At 45.3% G+C, this 12,852-nt stretch overlaps 1 protein-coding gene across 2 annotated transcripts in view; it reads left to right on the forward strand.

Moving 5' to 3' along the window:
• The window catches only part of PLA2G15 (phospholipase A2 group XV), a 346,700-nt gene that overhangs the window by 81,684 nt on the left and 252,164 nt on the right, over window positions 1-12,852 (forward strand). The window lies entirely within an intron of this gene.

Genomic DNA, 12,852 nt, shown 5'->3' on the forward strand with positions numbered 1-12,852 from the left:
TCTTGGCGTGTGTGTCTGTGTGTCTGTGTGTCTGTCTCTCAGTCTCATAGTCTCATGAGGAGTTGCGGGCAAGAACTGTAGCCTCAAAGGGTTGATGTTTCTCTGCATTACTCAGTAAAAACGACATGACCCATTCACAAAGCAAAGATAGCTATATACTCTTTTGTGGGTAGTGCGGCAGTACTACACAAATGCAAAAAGAAAAGGACATTGCTCGGCAGATTAATTTGCAGGACGTCACCTGTTCCACAGCCAGCATTGGTAGGCTGAGGGATCGCACTGGGTACTGTTCCAATGTAGTTGGGGCAGGCCGTTCCCCTGATGCTCTGCCAGACTCTTTTCTGGTTTTAAATAATTACCCTATATACATTCAGTGGTATGGATTCCTGTTATGCCTTGCAAAGTCTGCAGAAATTTAGTTTCTATGCTATGATCATAAAATGTGAAAAAACACTTAGAGTTAAAAGAAAAAAATACACCTGACTTTAGGAAAACACAAGGTATAAATAAAAACCAATATCCGAACAGCGTTTTTACTCTGGGGGGGCAGGGGGGTGGGGAGGGGGTGCAATAACATTGGCGGGGAAGTACCAAAGCCTCAGCTTCTGGTGCCCAGGCAAGCTTTCCAACCACTGGCCCACCATCTTTTATTTATTTTTGCATTTATTTACAGCGCATAACCCGTAGGTATGTAGGCGCCGGTTTCATCATTGTGCAAGGGCAGTTTATTTGTAAAGCGCTCTTGTGGTGTTTTTTTTTTCTCTTTTCCCCCCCAACGCGGGACCGCGATTCGAACCGGTTTGCTCAGCCCGGTCCTGATTTCCAGACCTGCGCGTTGCCACAGGGGGGGGGGGGAATATGTGTGTCTGTGTCAGTCGCTGTCATGCTGGTCCAGGCACTTTGACCCCTGATGAATGACAAGACACCTAGAGGCAAAAAGATCGGATCTCACATGGCTACGTTGGCCATGCATGGGAGTTAAACTCGAGCCAAACTAGTGGTGAAAATTCTTATTGAGGTGTCAGTTTTGGACGATTTAAAAAGGATAGAAATGCACAACTGTCGTTCTCAAGTGCAGTATAATAATTATTATTTGTTTTTTATGTTAATCTAAAGCACTTTACATAGGACATATGTACATACATTACTATTATTACTCAATTGAAATTGATACTCATTTATCGACTTCGGAAACCTGAAAGGGTGAGCTGGCCTTGCCTTCGAACCTGCAACTTACAGATCAAACACAGATCACAGCAACAAGCATTTAACCCACTTAGCCATTTTACCGGTGTAAAGTTACCTTGTCTGTGTTTATAACAAACGCATTGGGTCACCGCATGTTTGTTGTACTTGACAGTGATTTAATAAAAGGATAGAACCTGGTGACTGTTTCCCCAGAAGTGATTGTGATGCTAAATAAGTCAACGGGTTGTGAGCAGAAGAATCCATTCATGTTGGCATATTTTTTGTGTGAGGCTGCCATCCTCCATAGCCAGTCTTTGCATTTTTAGTTGTAGCTGTGATAATTATGCTCTGCCGAAGTAGTGTCTAAACTGCTACTCGGTCCTACGCTAATTGTAAACCAGCAGTGATCCCAATCGTAAAGGTAAAACGGACACAGCCTGACTGGTACTCCTCCTTGGGGTGAGCTGCTGACAACGGCAGCAACCCAAACAACAATAGTGCAAAGACTCCAAAAGACAACAGTTCAATCAAGGCTCTGTAAACATGTAGACTTTTTTTTTTTAATTGAACAAGGAAAATGGCAAGAGCTAAACGAATAATACGCGCAAAGACCCACCTCTGTAAAGCAACACAGAAAATGCAAGCTTTTGTAGAATAGCACACTAGGTAGATGAAGAGGGGTGTTCAGGCACACTGCACAATGTTAAGAAGGGGACTTGTAAAAAAATTAAAAAAGCCAGGGTGGTGTGCTTAGTCACTGAGCCCAAAAGTAGTGTGTGGGGGGAGAGGGCCTCTTCATATTCTTTATTACTTGGTCTTGGGCGCTTAACAGCATCTATCTGGGCTTCTATGCACTTTCCGTCAGTAGAGCTGGTATCTATATGGAGCGAGTTGCGTTGATCCAGTGTTAAAACGGAGCTCTGCGTGAATAGTGGGTGGGTCCCAACAGGTTCGATGGTCGGGTTGAAACATGCATTTGCTGGGATGCATTTGCTGGGATGAACCCAATAGATTCCAACAGGTCGAGATGAGATTCTATAGGGTCAATGTAGTGCTTGGCATGAGGCAAGTCCGATGCTTCCACATCAGTAAGCCGGTGCTTGAGCCTAGTTTCTGCTGATCTTCACTGGTGCAAGACTGTGTCAAAATAGCTTGAAGATGTAGGTAAGTAGCTCCAAAGGGCGTTGAGGATGGTCGAAGTAGCTAGTTTCTGCACAAACGGTTCCAAAATCATGGGCTCCAGGATAAGAGTACCACTGCAACACTCTTGGCTGACCTACAAGGGTTCCTCCATTGACTGGGACCTGGTTCCAGTGCAGCTGCCGTGAGGCCTTGGTCCACCAGCAGTCACCAGGCTGTTCGCTGGGGACGTTTGTGGGGGCAAAGCACGCCTCTGATTTGGATGTATCTTGTCTTCACTTCTCTGGCAGAGGACTTTGGGGTAGACTGTAGCCCAAACAGAGGTCCAGATTAGTTCTCTCTTGTGTAAATCCAGAGATGAATCGATAATGGGGAGGGGTGCCCCTCATTTTAAAAGCAAAATGCCACAGGGGGTTCTCCCAAAGCAAGGCTGCTGTTAGGGGTCCAATGATGATGTTGTAACAAGTGCCTTTTGCCCTAGGACATCACACCCAGAATAACCTGCTTGTAGGAAATTTAGGGGACATCAAAAGGAAGAGAAACCTAACCGAAAGATGGTGACGCCCTTCTCCCGGTGTACCATCCATCTCTGGCTATGCTAACTCTGCCCTTTTCCAGACATGCTATGATCAAAGAAACGCTAGTGATTGGCACCCTGGTGTGAGGCTGGCTTTGTCAGTGCTGCCTTTGAAGCGAGGTTCCCAGGAGACCACACAAGGGAAGTTCCTGTGTCCTGAGAGTATGGTGTTGCTGCTGGAGCATCAAAGGGGCTGCCTTCTTTCTTTTGTTCCACATATCTGCAGTGGAGATGGTCCATCCAGACACAAAATCATATCGGTCCTGTCACAGCATAGCTCCGCTCACAGAGCTCGCACTAGTGTGATGTCAAATGGATGTGGATTCATAATTGTGGGATTATAGCTGTCATTGTTCCAATCCAGGCATGTCTTATATTTTCATGCCATCAGACGGTTTAGCTTACACAATCATTGGAGTTTAGATTGGAGGCAGGCAGTTGAAATTCCACCTCTGTCTGCATGGACTTTGTGGTCCAACATCTGTCAAGGATGCACAGGTGACCTTTGAGCCTGCTCTGTGACACAGCAGTGCTTGTGCTGTAGATGTCAAGAGACTGGTTAGATCAAGGCACATGCATATTTCTTTTTATTTTAACATGTAACATTATGAAAGGCTCTGAGATTAACAACTTAACAGACTTCCCTTTCAGAAACCGAATTAGCTGCATCATTTGTGGTTGTTACAATTTTTAAAAGCTACAACTTTTATATCCAGGCAGAGGGCTTTTAGTCACAGTTTTGGCATTCAAAACGTTGTGGTTGATGGGATTGCGTACTGTTACCTCATGCGATGCTGACAGCAACGTAGTCCCCACTAGGTGGAACAGTGGGTACTTGGACCATACAGAATGGTACAGAACAGTATAGTTGGCGAGGTGAGAATATAGGGCACAGCTAAACCCTTAACGTCTTGCAGTTACTGAAAGAACTATGGGCAGCACGGGCATTCAAGTACAAAAGGAAAAATAGGCATTCTGAAAAAGAATCCCTACAGTGATGATTCACAGGTAATAACCAACCACCTTGGATGTGACTGAGGAAACGTGAGTAAACCAACGTAAAACTTGCAAATTAAGAGCAACTTCGATAGCGGCTCATGGATACATGATTACCAAGCATGCCAATGTTTACTGTAAGCAGCGTATCCCTGGACTTCCTTACTCTGAATCCTGCTTGACTTCTCATTGTACCACTCCCCCAGTATCCCCAACCCCAACCCTAACCGTGTTTTGGGCAATGACTCGGCTGACTCTTCGCCTTCACGTCATCTGCCAGATCTTTAAACATCCCTGTCCACATTCCGAATTGCAGGGAAATTGCTCTAATTTTTGTCAAATAATTTTTATTAAAGTTTGTTGGAAATCAATGTTATTTTGCATAAGTTAATACAATAAGTTATCTATATAATAACAAGAGTAATTTCATTAACAATTGTAAATATTAGTTAAATTAGATTCAATCATGTAAAAACATGATTGAATCTAAATTAAGTAATAAATTAAGTAATAAAATGTATCTAACGTTAAAATATTATTAAAGGTGGTACACACACAGGGGACACATGCCAAAAACTACAGGAACATTAGGGTAGATGGGAACATTTATGCAGGTTAACTGTTCGTTCATTTAATATGAAAATTGAGCATACACAATATGGTGTCAAGTTTAATATAGAAGAGTTGAGGAAGTTAACAGAACATTTTTCATTATATTTAGACAATTCATTAACATTTTGAGCATCTAATTTTTCAATCCTTTGTATAAAACATATATGGTTCCACATTAGATAATTCAGTTTATCAGAGTATTTCCAGTTGGAGGTGATTTAATGAAAACCAATTGAAATGGATTAAATAACTTTAGAGAAGCAATTTTGGCAATGTTTCTATTAACTAATGGGCTACCAATTATGTTATTAATAGTAAGGAGTAGAGAAAATAAACATCATTTGCAGTGTCGACCACGTTTTCTCCCAGAAAGCGTGTGCATGTTCACATTGAAAAATAGAATTTAAAAAATCAGCGTTGGGGGGAATTACATCCTAAGCAGTGACTTGTTGTGTTGGGTGAGAATCTAAAAATACACAATTGTGTGAGGTAGGCACAATGATTAATAAAATACATGGACTGAGATATTTGCAGCAACAGATTTTTTGAAACATTGTTCCAATAATTGTTCCTCCCATACGTCTGAAGATACACGATTACCCATACCTGTATCCCTATCATTAATATCCTCCCTCTTGGTGTAAGGTTGAAACTAACTCTTTCACCACTCACCATGACCTTTCTAAGATTTGTATAACTCTTCACATTAAAGAATTTCTTCAAATGACTAACTGGCCAAATCTTAATTTATTTTCCATACTACGATTTGTTTTAAATAGCCTGGTTTGAATATTTGCAATATTTGTATATGGTATAACAATCTTTTGGTGAAAGAAAATTCATATATGATAAATAGATGGTATAATTAGGGGATCACTTGTATTAAGCAAGTCGTCTTAACTATACTCTAATTCCATTTCAATGCCTTGCTGCTACATACCTTCAAACTTGTAATTTCTGATTATCTTTATCACAAATGTTAATCTTTTACTCTCGCTCAAATGTATCTTTATCACAAATGTTAATCTTTTACTCTCGCTCAAATTCCCTCTATCATCTCTCACGTCTGTTAGACAATAGAACTGTGAAAGTTGCAAGGATTTATGATTTCTCATTTTTAAAATGTAATTCTATTAATCAATGGGAAGGCATCGAAAGAATCCACCACAATGGCATCTTATTAAACCAGCAATAACATCAAATGGCTCACCTCTTGTCTAATAAACTATCCAGATCCATTTTCAGCCACTTGACTAGTAATAGTTTTTTTATATAAATCTAAATAGTGACTCCCAACCCTTTGAATAAAGAATCTAGCGACTTGACCTGCACTGGTTTGTACAAATGCTTGCGACCCAATCTTTCTGAATTGCCCTGTAACGCGCATTGTAATCGGGTACTCAGTATAGTATTTTATTGTTTTGACTTCCTTCAGCATGTTTTAATCACAAACAAATCCACGTCTCCATTTGCTGCAACCTAGGAATCTTTTTCTATCTCCTGTAAAAGGAAGGAACTTTTTCATGCTTGTAAAGGTGCAAAACTTCAGAATTCCTTGTTGGATCCAGGCTTGTGAATGAATGTTCCATTTTCCCCTCTCTCTCTCCGTGTTGTCCTGAATTATTTACATATGCATTTCCCTATGTGATCCAAACGATTTGGAGTTTCCTTGAGCTAGATTCCTAATGTTGGTCGAAACTTCTGCAAATTAATATAGGCTTCTCGAGGAATAATGACCTCGCCTCGGGCCATAATTTTGGGAAGGTTCATTATCTCAAACGATAATGACCCCTCCCGAGGTACATAGTGGTAATAGCAACACATGTTTTGGAGTTTTCATGAGTAAAGCAGGTAGACCAATGTGTTTTTATTTTTTTATTTTGTAGAATTTAAATGTTTGTTTTTTAAGTTAAGCATTTCAATTGCAAACTTGGCCACAAAGAGTGGGTTTTACTTGTGCAAGCATTGGGCATTGTGTAAAAGTAAAAGATTTCTCCATGTTTTAGATTTCTTTTTTTGTCTTCAGTAGGATGTTGCATCAAAAAACGATCCTCCCAGAGAAGTGGTGTCTCATATAAAACAATCCTGCCTGAAAATTGCATTGTTTCTCGGTTTGCTTTTGATCAGTGACTGTTCATAACGCAGTCAATACCAGTAGTTATTGACTGCGTTCTGAACATTCTGATTGACTGAGAGCAGGTTCGTAACAATCTGCATGTGTTAATAACACTTATTGCCGTAACCAATTATGGCATCGTCCAATGCATGCTTATCGGGTGCACAACCTTGTATCTGTGAAAACAAGTAGTTCCGCTGTGTTAATTGCATTTAATAATCTGCCCTTGGAGAGGAAATGTGCTTACTTGTCTTTGCAGCATTTCAAAAAGCCTTTTTGAATATTTTAGAAACCAAGAACAAAATGCTTTTCTGAGTTTCATATGAATGTTCTCGTCCAGTGTAAATTCAAAGCATTGTGTGACCTTTCTAAGATTTATATAGATGTTCAAATCTTCTATATGGCCCATAAACTGGTCCTAACAACTGTTCATAGTTGGTAGAATTTCAAAAATGTGGCTGTTCACTTACTCTGTGCTGGTGACGGCACACTCCACTGCTGACTTTGTGGCTGCTCTTTAGAGAAAAGAAGCCTATTCATAATGGACATAGGAAAGAGAAAACACAATCTAAAGAATTCTCATGTTTTTAAAGTTCCATCCAGAGAAATTGCAGAGGTTTTTTTTTTTTATCAAACTCTTTTTATTAACATTTTATCCAACAAACTAAGAGCAAAAAGACACAAGGCGCATACACCTATCAGTGAAAAAGGCTGTAGAGGTGCGCAAATCAAGATCGGGGAGGGCACCGAGGTGTTCTTATGGGCCGAGAGTTAATTAAGTATAGTCCTCTAGAATCTCCCAGAATCTCGTTGCACGGTCTGGGTCCAGTCTGGATTGTCTCTTATAGGCTGCCCTTTCGAGCCTACACGTTCTGGAGAGTGAGATCGAGAGCGGTGTTGCTGATTTCCAGTGTGTCGGTAGTAATTTCCGCGCTGTGAAGGCCATGAGGGAGGTAAGTTTGCACTTGAGTGGGTTGTTGTGGTAATCTGCCTCGTCTGAGCTGAGCATCAGCATTGTTGGGGTGAATGGGACATCCACCCCCCCCTCTGTTTGAGAGGTTTTGGTGGATCCCCCGCCAGTAGGAGGTGATGGCAGGGTATGACCATAGCATGTGACCCAGCGTGCCGTTGGCGTTGCACCCTCTCCAGCAGAGTCCAGTGAGGATAAGGCCCATACTATGTAGTTTGGTTGGCAAATAGTATTGCCTTTGCAGAATTTTGAACTGGGTTTCCCTATTTCTGAGGTTTAGGGAGACCGAGGGAATGGAGGGTTAGCCACGCTGCAGGTCGTTGTCATTGATTGGTATCCCCAGGTCTTCTGTCCAGGTCGCTGCAAGAGTCTGAAGCCTGACTTTGTCAGATATTGCCATTATGTAAAAAATACAGATACGTGGGAATGCATAGATGTTGCGTTCCATTTCGGTTTTGCACAGGACGGGGGGGGGGTGTATTCGAGTGTCTTGCGTAGTGTGCTTGGTGATCACGGCATGGATGGAGCGGTATGCAAGCCAGTCTCCCGGCCCAAGACCCAAGATTCTGCTTGCTTCTTGGTGTCCCAGCAGGTCCCTCTCCTCCGCGATGTCCATTATCCGTACTGTAATACCGAGCGGATGCTGGCCCAGGCCGGCGCCATCGAGGTTTGGCCCCCTTGTGCGGCCCATAGTTTGTGCCATTGTTTCAGGGTGGGGCCGATGATCGGGTGCCTCCTTGAAATCAGGCAGTATGTGTTGTGGTGGGGTTCCCATGAGTTCAATGGATGAAAGTGGGGCCATTGCAGCGGTTTCCATGCTCCGCCAGCTGGTATCATTGTTTGCCATGAGCCACCATTTTACCCAGTTCACTTAAGCAGCTTGATGGTATGCCCTGAGGGAGGGGACTGCCAGGCCCCCGTTTGGCTTGTCGGCTTGGAGTACAGACAGGCGAATCCGTGCTTTCTTCCCCTGTCAGACGAATCTGCTGATGGCTTTATCAAGTGTTTTTAGCATGTGGGGAGTCGGGCCGGTCGGTATCATTGCTGCGTAGATCAGCTTGGGGAAAGAGTTAATTTTTAGGACGTTGATTCTGCCTGACATAGATATGGTCAGCGTGTCCCATCTCTCCAAGTCAGTTTGGATATTGTGAAGGATCCAGGGGTAGTTGAGGTCTCTGAGCTCTTCCATTAATACACTCATGTGAATGCCTAGGTACTTTATTAAGTTTGTTTGGAGTGAGAATGGGCCGACCCCACCAGGATCCCAAGGATGGTCTCTTCGTAGGGGCATCACCTCCGATTTGCTCCAGTGGATTTTGTAGCCTACCATGGTACCAATAATTTGCAGAGTGGTTTTGGTGAATGGGACGGATGTAGGGCTGTTGCTGATGTACATGAGTAGGTTGTCTGCATATAGTGATGCCATATGCTCTTCTGTTCCTTGATGTATGCCCATCCAATTCGGGTTGGTGTGCATTTTGATTGCTAGGGGCTCGATGGAGAGGGCGTAGAGGTGAGAGTGGGTATCCTTGTCTAGTGCCCAATTGTAATGGGGATTCATGCCACCCCATTTGTGACCATGGAGGCTGTCGGGTTTGTGTAAAGGAGTTTGATTCGTTGAATTAGGCGTGGGGGGACCCCATACTTGGGCGGAACATGAATTCCCATTGGACTTTGTCGAACGCTTTCTCTGCGTCTACCGCCAAAATGGCGTCTTGGGGGTCCCTGTCCCCTGCAATTATGTGTAGGAGCCTGTGAATGTTGTCATTGGAGTGTTGTCCTTTCATGAAGCCTGTTTGATCTTTGTGCACCAGGTGTGGGAGGGTGTGTTCAATCCTTTGGGCCAGGCATTTGGCTAGAATCTTGGCATCTGCGTTGATCAGTGATATAGGTCTATATGAGCCGCAGGCTTCCTATTCCTTGCCACTTTTGTGAAATACAATGATGTTGGGCCCCCATCATAGAATTGGGAAGTTGGTTGTGCCTCCGGGCTTCTTCAAAGACCATTGTGAGTTTTGGCGCGATTCCCTCTGCTAGCTTCTCATACATATCGATAGGGATCCCATCCGGCCCTGCTGCTTTCCCTTTGGATAGCGATAGGATTGCGCAAGTGACTTTGACTGTACTGATAAGGGCTTCTAGACCGTCCATTTGTTCTGCTGGGATACAGGGGATGGGGACTGTGGCGAGGAAATAGTCAATGGCCTGTGGTGAGCAAATGTCTGTTGCTGTATTTAGTTCGCGATAGAATTCGACAAACCTCTCATTGATCGGTACATCCCGTTACCAGGTTGTTGGCGTTGTCCCTGATGGAGGAAATTGTGTGGCTTGGCGTTGCTTGAGGGCGAGCGCTATCCCTCGGAGGGGTCTGTCTCCTTCGAGATAGTACTTTTGCATCTGGCTGGTGTACGATTTTTGCGCCCTGTTTGCTTGATTTTGTTTCTCAATGTGTGAAGCTGGAGTCTAATTTGTCTGTCTTCGGCCTTTTTGTGGTATTGTTCTAGGCGTTTCAGGTCCCCCAGGAGTCGGGGCTCTTCTCCCCCCCCCCCCCCCACCCATTCCTTCTGTTTGTGTGCCCAGCGGCTTATGCATTGGCCTCTGAGGAAAGCTTTGAAGGCCTCCCAGCATCGATATGGGGAGAATTCCGGATTTTCATTCTTCTCCCAGTATCCCTCCACTTCTTTAAGTGCTCCACTAAGTCTGGGTATTGGAGGGCGCTGAGGTTGAGGCGCCAGGCTGGGAGCTTACTGGGCATGTCGGGGATCGCCAGGTTGAGAATGACCGGGCCGTGTCACCAGTAGTCTAGGCGGGAGTAGCTGTCTTGGCTGTGGGAGTAGAAAGTGAAGTGCTGTCGATTTGGGTGGGTGTACCGCCAGGTGTCGACCAGGCGCAGGTCCTTCATTAGGGTTAAGAGGGCGAGTCTCTTATTGATCTTGAGTGTGCTGGTGGGTTTTGCACTTTTACGTTCCAAGTCTGGATTGAGAGTAATATTTAGGTCTCCTCCTATCACGGTGAGATTGCATGTATTGGGCGCATTCTCGGAAGGTGTTGGTGAAGAATGCCGGTGAGTCCTTCGTGGGGCGTAGATGTTCAGTAGGGTGATTGGCCGTTGTGCCAGTTGACCTTGTGTTAGTATAAAGCGGCCGTCTTTGTCGCTGTGCGTTCATAGGATCTGTAGTGGAACCCGCTTGTGGATTAAGATGGAGACTCCACTCTTCCCTTGGTGGGGTGAGTGAGCTGCTTTTCCAATCCAGCCTCGAGCCAATTTCTCAGCCTCCACTTTATTGAGGTTGGTCTCCTGAAGGAATGCAATGTCAGTTTGGGTGTCCCGTAGGTAGTTCATTGCCCGTCTGCCTTTGATGGGGTGGCCTAAGCCCTGTATGCTCAGTGTCACTAGGCTGAGTTTAGCCATTGGGAGATGTAGGTTTTTGGGGTCCATGCGTAGAACTGTATGAGGTTGTATATCGGTGTATCAGTCTGGTCTGCATATCCGCCCTGTCTCATGCTCACTCTTTTCAACCAGACGGGGCAGGCCTCCTCTCTCTTAACTTCGAGGTCTGAACATAGACCCAATTTTAACTGTGAACAGAAACATTGGGTGGGCTTCATGATTAGCCCATACCCAATACAAGGCTTAGAGCCCATGCCCATATTGGTAGGTGTGAGCCAGAGGCCTGTGCCCCGCTTCCATATATATATACACTTAGTGCCGGGGGGGGTGTTGGCTGGCTTGAGCCGGGTAGGTGATAGCTTCTCGTAGCGGTAGCTCTTGTCTTCCCACCCTTGCGACTGTTTGGAGGTCCGTCGTCCTTGAAATAAGGCTATAGTGCAGAAGTTACCGTCCTCTTCCGGTGGTGGTTGATTATGGTCGCCTTTAGGTTGTGCCCCGTTGTTTGTTGTGGTCAGGATTCCATCCACGTGCCATCTCCCCTTCCTTGCTGATGAACGTTCGGGCTGGTGTGGCGATGGGTGGGCTGCTCCCACACCTGCCAGGGACGCTGTCTCCCATTCTGCTTCTACGATGATTTGTTGCTGCAGGAACCGCCAGTCCAGTTCGGGTTCGTCAAAGGAATGCCATTGCTGGTTAATTTGCATGCACCAGGTCGCGGGAAATTTTAGATAGTGTTTATGGCCTGTTGTTTTCAGTGCCTCAAATATCGGATTGAACCCTTTCCTCCGCCGGGATACCTAAGGTGAGTAATCATTGAAGATCCTGATTTCTGAGCCCCCAATATGTATTGTGGGTGTTGCTCTGTATGCCTTCAATATGGCTACCTTGTGTTGGAAGTTAAACTTCATTGTTATGGTTCTCAGACGCTCTTTTGTTGGGGTTTTAGGTATCGGGGGCCCTGTGCACCCTTTCTATAGTGAGTTCTCTGGCGTTCAGAAGGTGCAGGTTGTTTTGCAGGAGCTCATAGATAAATTTCTCGAGGTCTGGCCCTTCAGTGTTTTCCGGTGTCCCGACAACCCTGAGGGTTGTTTCGGTGTGACCTGTTTTCCTGGTCCTTCAGTCGCCCCCCCCCCTCAAAGTCTTTGTACCTCACGGATGACCCCATGTAAGTCTGTTTCTATGGATGCCTGATTGTCCTCAACGGTGCTGATTCGTTGCCTGTTGTCGGTGGTCCTTTCAGCTTGCGTTGATAGTTGCTTCTGGGCATCTTGGAGGGCTCTTTTGATGTCTTGGACCATGGAGTTGGTTTCCTGGGTTCGCTGCCCAATCAGTTTCATTTTGGTTAGTATGGCCTATAATTGTGCTTGGACGTCCATTTCGGTTCTATTCGGAGACGATCTTCGGGGTAGGCTTCCTGCTGCAATCCCGTCCAGGCCGTCTGTCGAGTGTTGTTGGGGGTGTGGGGCCTGTTGCATGCCCTCCAAGGAGTATTTTCAGAGTCTGTGATGGCACAGGGGGGAGAGTAGGGTGTGTTCTTATCTGGGTCGGCACTTGCCTGAGACGGGCTGGGGACATTCGATAAGAATTCTATTCGAGCCTCTGGGTTTGGCAGTCCAGTGTTGGAGCGGTACCGTCCGCCTGTGGGGGTTGCTGGTGAGGTTCCTGCCGCCCTGCTAGAGGATGCGGGCGGTCTTTGTTGGTTGGGGTCTGCTAGCGGCTCTTATTTCCATGGTGCCCGCGAGGGCCTGTGGATATGCGCCTGGGTGCCACGCTGCCCATTTCAGCCTTCCAATGGTATATTCTGGGGTGTCTTCCGGCGTCTGCAAGGACTTTGGTGGCGGTTGCACCGCTGTGGTGGCTGT

Source organism: Ambystoma mexicanum, chromosome 1p (genome assembly GCF_040938575.1).
Source record: "Ambystoma mexicanum isolate Mex_15411 chromosome 1p, UKY_AmexF1_1, whole genome shotgun sequence".
Lineage (NCBI taxonomy): Eukaryota > Metazoa > Chordata > Amphibia > Caudata > Ambystomatidae > Ambystoma > Ambystoma mexicanum.